The sequence below is a fragment of the Cupressus sempervirens genome, chromosome 2 (genome assembly GCF_028749045.1).
Source record: "Cupressus sempervirens isolate cs-2001-9-10 chromosome 2, ASM2874904v1, whole genome shotgun sequence".
Classification (NCBI taxonomy): Eukaryota; Viridiplantae; Streptophyta; class Pinopsida; order Cupressales; family Cupressaceae; genus Cupressus; species Cupressus sempervirens.
This window is the reverse complement of record NC_143119.1, coordinates 161,491,582-161,498,371: the sequence shown is the minus strand read 5'-3', so window position 1 is coordinate 161,498,371 and position 6,790 is coordinate 161,491,582.

Here is a 6,790-nt window from a genome sequence, read left to right as displayed (position 1 = left end):
TGATGATAAAAAAAGCACAAGTGGAGGTGCATTATTTCTAGGCAAAAGGCTAGTTACCTGGACTAGCAAGAAACAAACATGTACATCACAGTCCACTGCAGAGTCAGAATATGTGGCAGCTGTAGTCAATTGCACAAACATTGTATGGCTCACACATCTATTGGAAGGAATGAAAGAAGAGGTAACAAAACCTGTGATATTGTATTGTGATAATACAAGTGCTATAAACATATCCAAAAATCCAGTGATGCATGCAAAAACCAAGGATATTGCAATCAAGTATCATTATGTCAGAGAATTGGTAGAAGACAAAAAAGTAAAGCTAGAATATATTCACATAAAGGAACAAATTGCAGATATCTTCACGAAATCATTGCCCAAGGATGCCTATGAATATCTTAGAGGCAAGTTGGGGGTCATACCCCTAATACAAGCAGTTTAAGGCAACATGGAAGCTGCCTTGCATCAACATGAATAAATCATTAAAATATTAACAGGTTGATGCAAAGGATGACAGCAGAAGCAGAAATTCTAAATCAGTCACAAGCATGGTGACAGAGGGAGAAAATCAACAAGAAGCCAAAGTTTATATTTTGCATGATAAAGATGCTACATCTTTGGCATTTATGTCAAAGAGGGAGAAATATGCAGAAAACTGACCAATACAAAGAAAGAGGGAGATATATATGAAAGAGGGAGATATGCGAGATCAGTAGTAAAAATACAGCAAGACAACGTATACAATCTTGGTGGTAACTGAATTGATTACTTGATCAATTTGGTTTGCCATCAATGCCAAAGAGGGAGATTGTTGGAAATGATTGAAATGATCATAAGAAAAGTTGTTAGCATAATATATGGAACTGGTAAAGAATGTCCTCAATCATTGTTTTTTCATTGATGTCAAACTTGCTACTTGCAAGAATGACAATTGCTTTAGTGATCCAAATACTATCAATTAGTTGATTGTCAAGGTGGAGGCAATCAATAAGATGTAACTAGAACACCTAGAGAAAGGTTGAAGTTATGATGTTGTAATGAAGTACAAGGATCAGCTAAGCCATTGATGAAAAAGTGTATTTGATGACATATTATAAGGTACAAAGAATGAGCACACTGAAACATATCAAAGATTTAAGGTTTTAGCTAAGTCTTTTGTAAAGCTCAAACTAAGTTCATTAGAGAGAAGGAGCCAAGCAAGCTAGTAAGAGCCGAGAAAATTTCTAAGTTGATGCCGAGTAAACTCCAGATGCCGAGTAAACTAAAGATGTCGAGTAAACTCCAGATGCCAAGTAAACTCCAGATGCCAAGTAAACTAAAGATGCCGAGTAAACTTTAGATGCCGAGTGACACAGAGCAGAATCAAGTGCTGAGCAAAACCAAGTGCTGAGCAGAATCAAGTGCTGAGTAGAACCAAGTGCTGAGCAGGTATAGGTGCCGAGTAACACAGAGGTGTCGAGCACCAGTAACTCAATAATACCAAGTTGCTGCATTATTTTGGAAATCGAAGATTCGCTAGATCTAAGCCAACAAGGTTGTTATCTAGAAATTTGTGAATTAAAAGGAAGATAAGAATGATGAGCTGGTGGCACAGAACACCATGTAGAATGTTTTTCTTTTAAGATATAACTAGTAAAGTTTCTAGAAGAAAATAAGATATGAGGTAGATACATTGTATCCTACCTAAACCAACTTGAAAACCTAAAATTGGAAAGGGAGAATTGAGTGGCAAAGGCAAATCAGACTCCTATTTAAGGAGACATAAGTTAATAAAAAAAGAGGAGAGAGAGAGAGAGAGGTGGTTGAGCATAAAAGCATGAAGTACTGAAGAAGGTGCTAAGGAGAAGAAAGCACAAAAAATCTGTTTGGACAGACGACCACAAGGATGATTGCATTGGCAGAATGAGTAAGAAGACTCAAGGAGACGAAGCTTGAGAGGGAGACAAGCAGTCAAAGCTGAAGTGATTGAAGCCAAGCATAAGGATTGAATTGAAAGTGTGATCTAAAATCTGGAAACTATGTTGTAAGTTATATTAGATCAAAAGACCATTATCGTTACTTTCTAGCAATTGTAACAGTCAGTTTAAATCCTATGGACTTAGCTTGGTTTAATAGCCATAAGATAAATCCTTTAACAGGGTGACATTCCAAGTGAATGTTCTAAAGACCTTTAACCAGGCCCATTCCTAAAAGTTTGGTGAAATCCTTTAACATGGTCACATTTAATAGTGTGTTGTAAGCCTTTAACAGGGCAGGCTTTTAACAAGGCATCACTTCAGAAGAGTGAGAATCAAGTAGCATGTTACTGGTGGTTTTTTTTCCAAATTGGGTTTCCACGTAAATCATTGTGTCATGTGTTGATTTTGGATGTTTTGTCATTGCATATTTATTTACTGTAACTTGCTTATATGATTGATTTAAGTATTGGATGGATGAAAAAGTATATGGATTCATTAAAAGTAGTAAAAAGGTATTAATAGGGAATTTTGGACCTTGAATAACTGATTCACCCCCCCTCTCAGTTGTTCTAAAGAATTCTAACAATACTCTGTTCTTCTTGTATACTATTGTAATTGGTAAATTCGACATAACTCTGACCGTATTGTCATGCAAGCCTAGATCTAACCCTTGAAGGTTTGGTAGGTAGACTTACTGCTTTTGAGCTATCTAACTTTGATGATTACAAACTTGAGAGTCTTGAATTTGCTTTCAAAGCTAAGCTGTTATTGAAAGATTCTGATGAGAAGAAGCATAAGAAGAAGATAAAGATAAAATATGTATCAAGTGATAGTGATACAGATGAGGAAGATGTTGAACAACTAGAAGCACTATTGGCAAAAAGATTCCATAGAGGAAAAGGTAAGTTCATAGATAAGTTACCAATCATTTTTTTCAATTGAAATGAGGTTGGTCATATTGCTACAAGATGTACACAGAAGAAGAGCTACAGAGGTAGTGACAAGTATGAGATCATAAGAGAAGATGACAACAAATATTACAAAGATAAAGGCAAGAAGTCATGCTATATTGCTGAAGAGGAAACATAGGATGATTCTGATGAACATGATGATGAAGTGGCGTATGTCACAATGAAGGATGAGTATGATAAAGATGAGGCACCTACACTTGTGACTTGTGTGAACAAAAATGATAGATGGATCATTGATAGTGGATGCTCACATAACATGACTAGAGACAAAAGTAAGTTCATTACCTTGAATTGTTATGATGGAAATAGTGTAAGATTTGGTAATGATGCACAATGTTTGATAAAATGAAAAGGTTCTATCAAACTTATAGATAAGATTTCATGTGATAATGCTTACTATGTTGAAGGACTAAACAATAACTTGTTGAGTGTGTCACAATTGAACAATTTGGGATGCAATGTTGTATATGACACAAATGGGAAACTGATTGGAAAAGGTGATCAAATTAGAAGTAATCTATTCTATCTTGATATAGAAGATGCTACTTGTCTTGTTGTAAAATTTGATGATGCATGGCTTTGACATAGAAGGTTATGTCATGTTAATTTTGATAACTTGGTTAGTATCAGTAAGATGAAGAAAGTTAGAGGTTTTCCTAAGTTAAAGAAACCTAATAATGTAGTGTGAAAACAATGATAGCTAGGCAAGATGACAAGGTCAAATTTTAAGAGTAAAAATTATACATCTAAATGAGTACTAGAGATTGTTCATACTAATTTGTTTGGACAATTGAAGTGCAAAGCTACAAGGGAGATAAGTACATAATGCTATTTGTTGATGATTACTCTAGAATAATGCCAGTCATGTTTCTGAAACAAAAATATGATGCTTTTCAAATGTTTAAGTGGTACTTGGCAAGAGTTGAGAAAGAAATAGGTAAAAGTCCGAAATGCTTGAGATCTAAAAAAGGAGGAGAATTTACATCAAATGAATTTGAGATGTTCTATAATGACAAAGGAATCAAAAGACATACATATACCTCTAGAAACCCTCCACAAAATGGGATTTCTAAAAGGAGAAATGGATCAATAATGGACTATGCTAGAACATTCATGATGGAGAAGAATGTTGCTTTGAAATACTAGAGAGAAGTTGTAAGTACTGCTATATATACCTTGAACTATGTGAAAATCAAGAAAGGTACTCATTCAACACCTTTTGAACTATGGTATGGATATCCACCCAATGTAAAATACTTTAAGGTATTTAGAGGGTAAGTGCACAAAGTTGTGGTGCCAAAAGGGGGGTATAAGTGGACACCTTTTTCCTGAAATCAGCAAATTCTGGACTTCAACAAGAATTTGAAGATAGTTACGCTCAAAATTTTAAGATATGACAAAAACAAAAGTCGTAGTCCTTTGAATCTAGTTTCTAAACTACTATTTTTTTTCAAAATGGTTTAGTTTTAGGTCCTCAAAAAAGGGGGCCACAGAAAGTAGTACTGTTTATTCCAAAAAAACATAACATAGTACAAAGTGTGGCCCCCCTAAAATTTTAACTTTTTTTTTTGAAATTCTTTAATTGCTCCAGTCAAAAGTTACCTAACACTATGTAGTTTATCCCAGATTTTTTGGGTAATTTTATAATGTGTAATTTTTTTTTAATGAATTTTTTAATTAGACCCATCCCAAAAACGTGAAATATCTGTGTGCTCCCCCTAGAAATGATTGAAAACTAATCTAAAATCAAAACTTCTTTTTTTCAAAGTGTGTAGAATGGAGTCTAGTTTCTAAAAAACTAAGTTGTTACAAAATTCGATGAATGAGCTAAAATCTATAGCCCAATTAGTACATGGTGGTTTTTGACAAAAAATGAACATACATTCAAAAGAAATTATAGATGAAAGACTTAAAATAGTTCAAATTAAAAATAAATTATATGGTTAGATAGCTAACACAGAGACCTATAATGTTATGTAACCTGATCTTATCGATACCCAACCACGAGGAATCTTGAAGGGGAGCACACAAGAAAAATCAATCATTTTTTGTATGTTTGCTGGAAAGCACGTCCAGACTTGTTTTAAAACGCTATTGAATTCGAGGTAGTGCGCACGTGCTATTGAGACCTAAATTGCAAACCAAAACCAAGAGAGAGCTAGGGGGGGTGGGGTGAGGGAATGGCTATTTGTGTGTGTGAGAGAGATAGAGAGAAAGTAGGGGATGGGAGAGGGGAGAGATGAAGTGAGAAAGAGTAGGGGTGGAAGAGAGAGTATAGGATGGGAGATAGAGGAAATGTGAGAGAGTAGGGGTGGCAAAGAGAGTACAAGATGCAAGAGAGAGGAAGTGTGAGAGAGAGAGTAGAGGTGGAAAAGAGAGAGTACGGGATGGGGGAGAGAGATTGAAAGTAGGGGATGGGAGAGAGAGGAAGTGTGAGAGAGAGTACAATTTGGGAGAGAGAGATTGAGAGTAGGGGATGGGGGAGAGAGAGAGTAGGTGGTGGGAGACAGAGTGGGAGAGGAAGAGCGAGAGAGAGGAGGATGGGAGTGCATGTGTGTGAAAGAGAGAGAGTAGGGAATGGGAGAGGGGGAAGATAGAGTAGCTTGAGAGAGAGTAGGGGATGGAAGAGAGAGTAGGTGATGGGAGAGGGAGTGGGAGAGGGAGAGAGAGAGGGGGGATGGAAATGTGTGTAAGAGAGAAAGAGAGAGAGTGTGAAAATGTGAGAGAGGGTAGGGGGTATCAGAGAGAGAGTGAGAGTGAGAGAGAGAGAGAGAGTGAGAGAGAGTGAGAGTAGGCAGTGGGAGAGGGAGAGCGAGTGAGAGAAAAAGTAGAGGATGGGAGAGGAGAGAGGGGGGATGGGTGTGTGTGAAAGAGAGAGAGTAGGGAATGAGAGAGGGGAGAGAGAGAGATAGAGAGAGTAGGGGATGGGATAGAAAGAGAGTAGGCAATGGCAGCGGGAGTGGGAGAGGGAGAGAGAGGGTGGATGGAAGAGAAAGAGATTAGGCAGTGGCAGAGGGAGTGGGAGAGGGAGAGAGAGGGGGGATGGAGGTGTGTGTAAGAGAGAAAGTAGGGGATGGGAGAGAGTGTGAGAGTGTGAGAGAGAGTGAGAGTAGGGGATGGGAGAGAGAGGGAGAGAGTGAGAGAGAGAGATAGTAGGCAATGGGAGAGGGAGTGGGAGGGAGAGAGAGAGGGGGAATGGAAGTGTGTAAGAGAGATAGAGATGGGGATGGGAGAGAGTAGGCAATGGGAGAGGGAGTGAGAGAGAGAGAGAGAGGGGGGGAATGGGAATGTGTATAAGAGAGATAGAGTAGGGGATGGGAGAGAGTGTGAGAGTTTGAGAGAGAGTAGGGGGTGGTAGAGAGAGCTTGTACAGGATGGGGGTGAGAGAGAGAGAGAGAGAGAGAGAGAGAGAGAGAGTAGGGGATGGGAGAGAGTGTGAGAGAGAGTAGGGGATGGAAGAGAGAGAGTGAGACTAGGGGATGGGAGAGAGAAAGTAAAGAGGGAAAGAGAGTACTTGAGAGAGAGATAGTAGGTGGTGCAAGAGGGAGTGGGAGAGGGAGAGAGAGGGGGGATGGGAGTGTGTGTGACAAATCTAGAGAGTAGGGGATGGGAGAGGAGAGAGAGAGGGGGGGATGGGAGTGTGTGTCTATGAAAGAGAGAGAGTAGGGGATGGGAGAGGGGAGAGAGAGAGTAGGGGATGGGGGAGAGAAAGTAGGTAGTGGGAGAGGGAGTGGGAGAGGGAGAGAGAGAGAGGGGGAATGGGAATGTGTGTAAGAGAGATAGAGTAGGGGATGGGAGAGAGTGTGAGAGAGAGTAGGTGGTGGCGTAGAGAGCTTGTACAGGATGGGAGAGAGAGAGTGA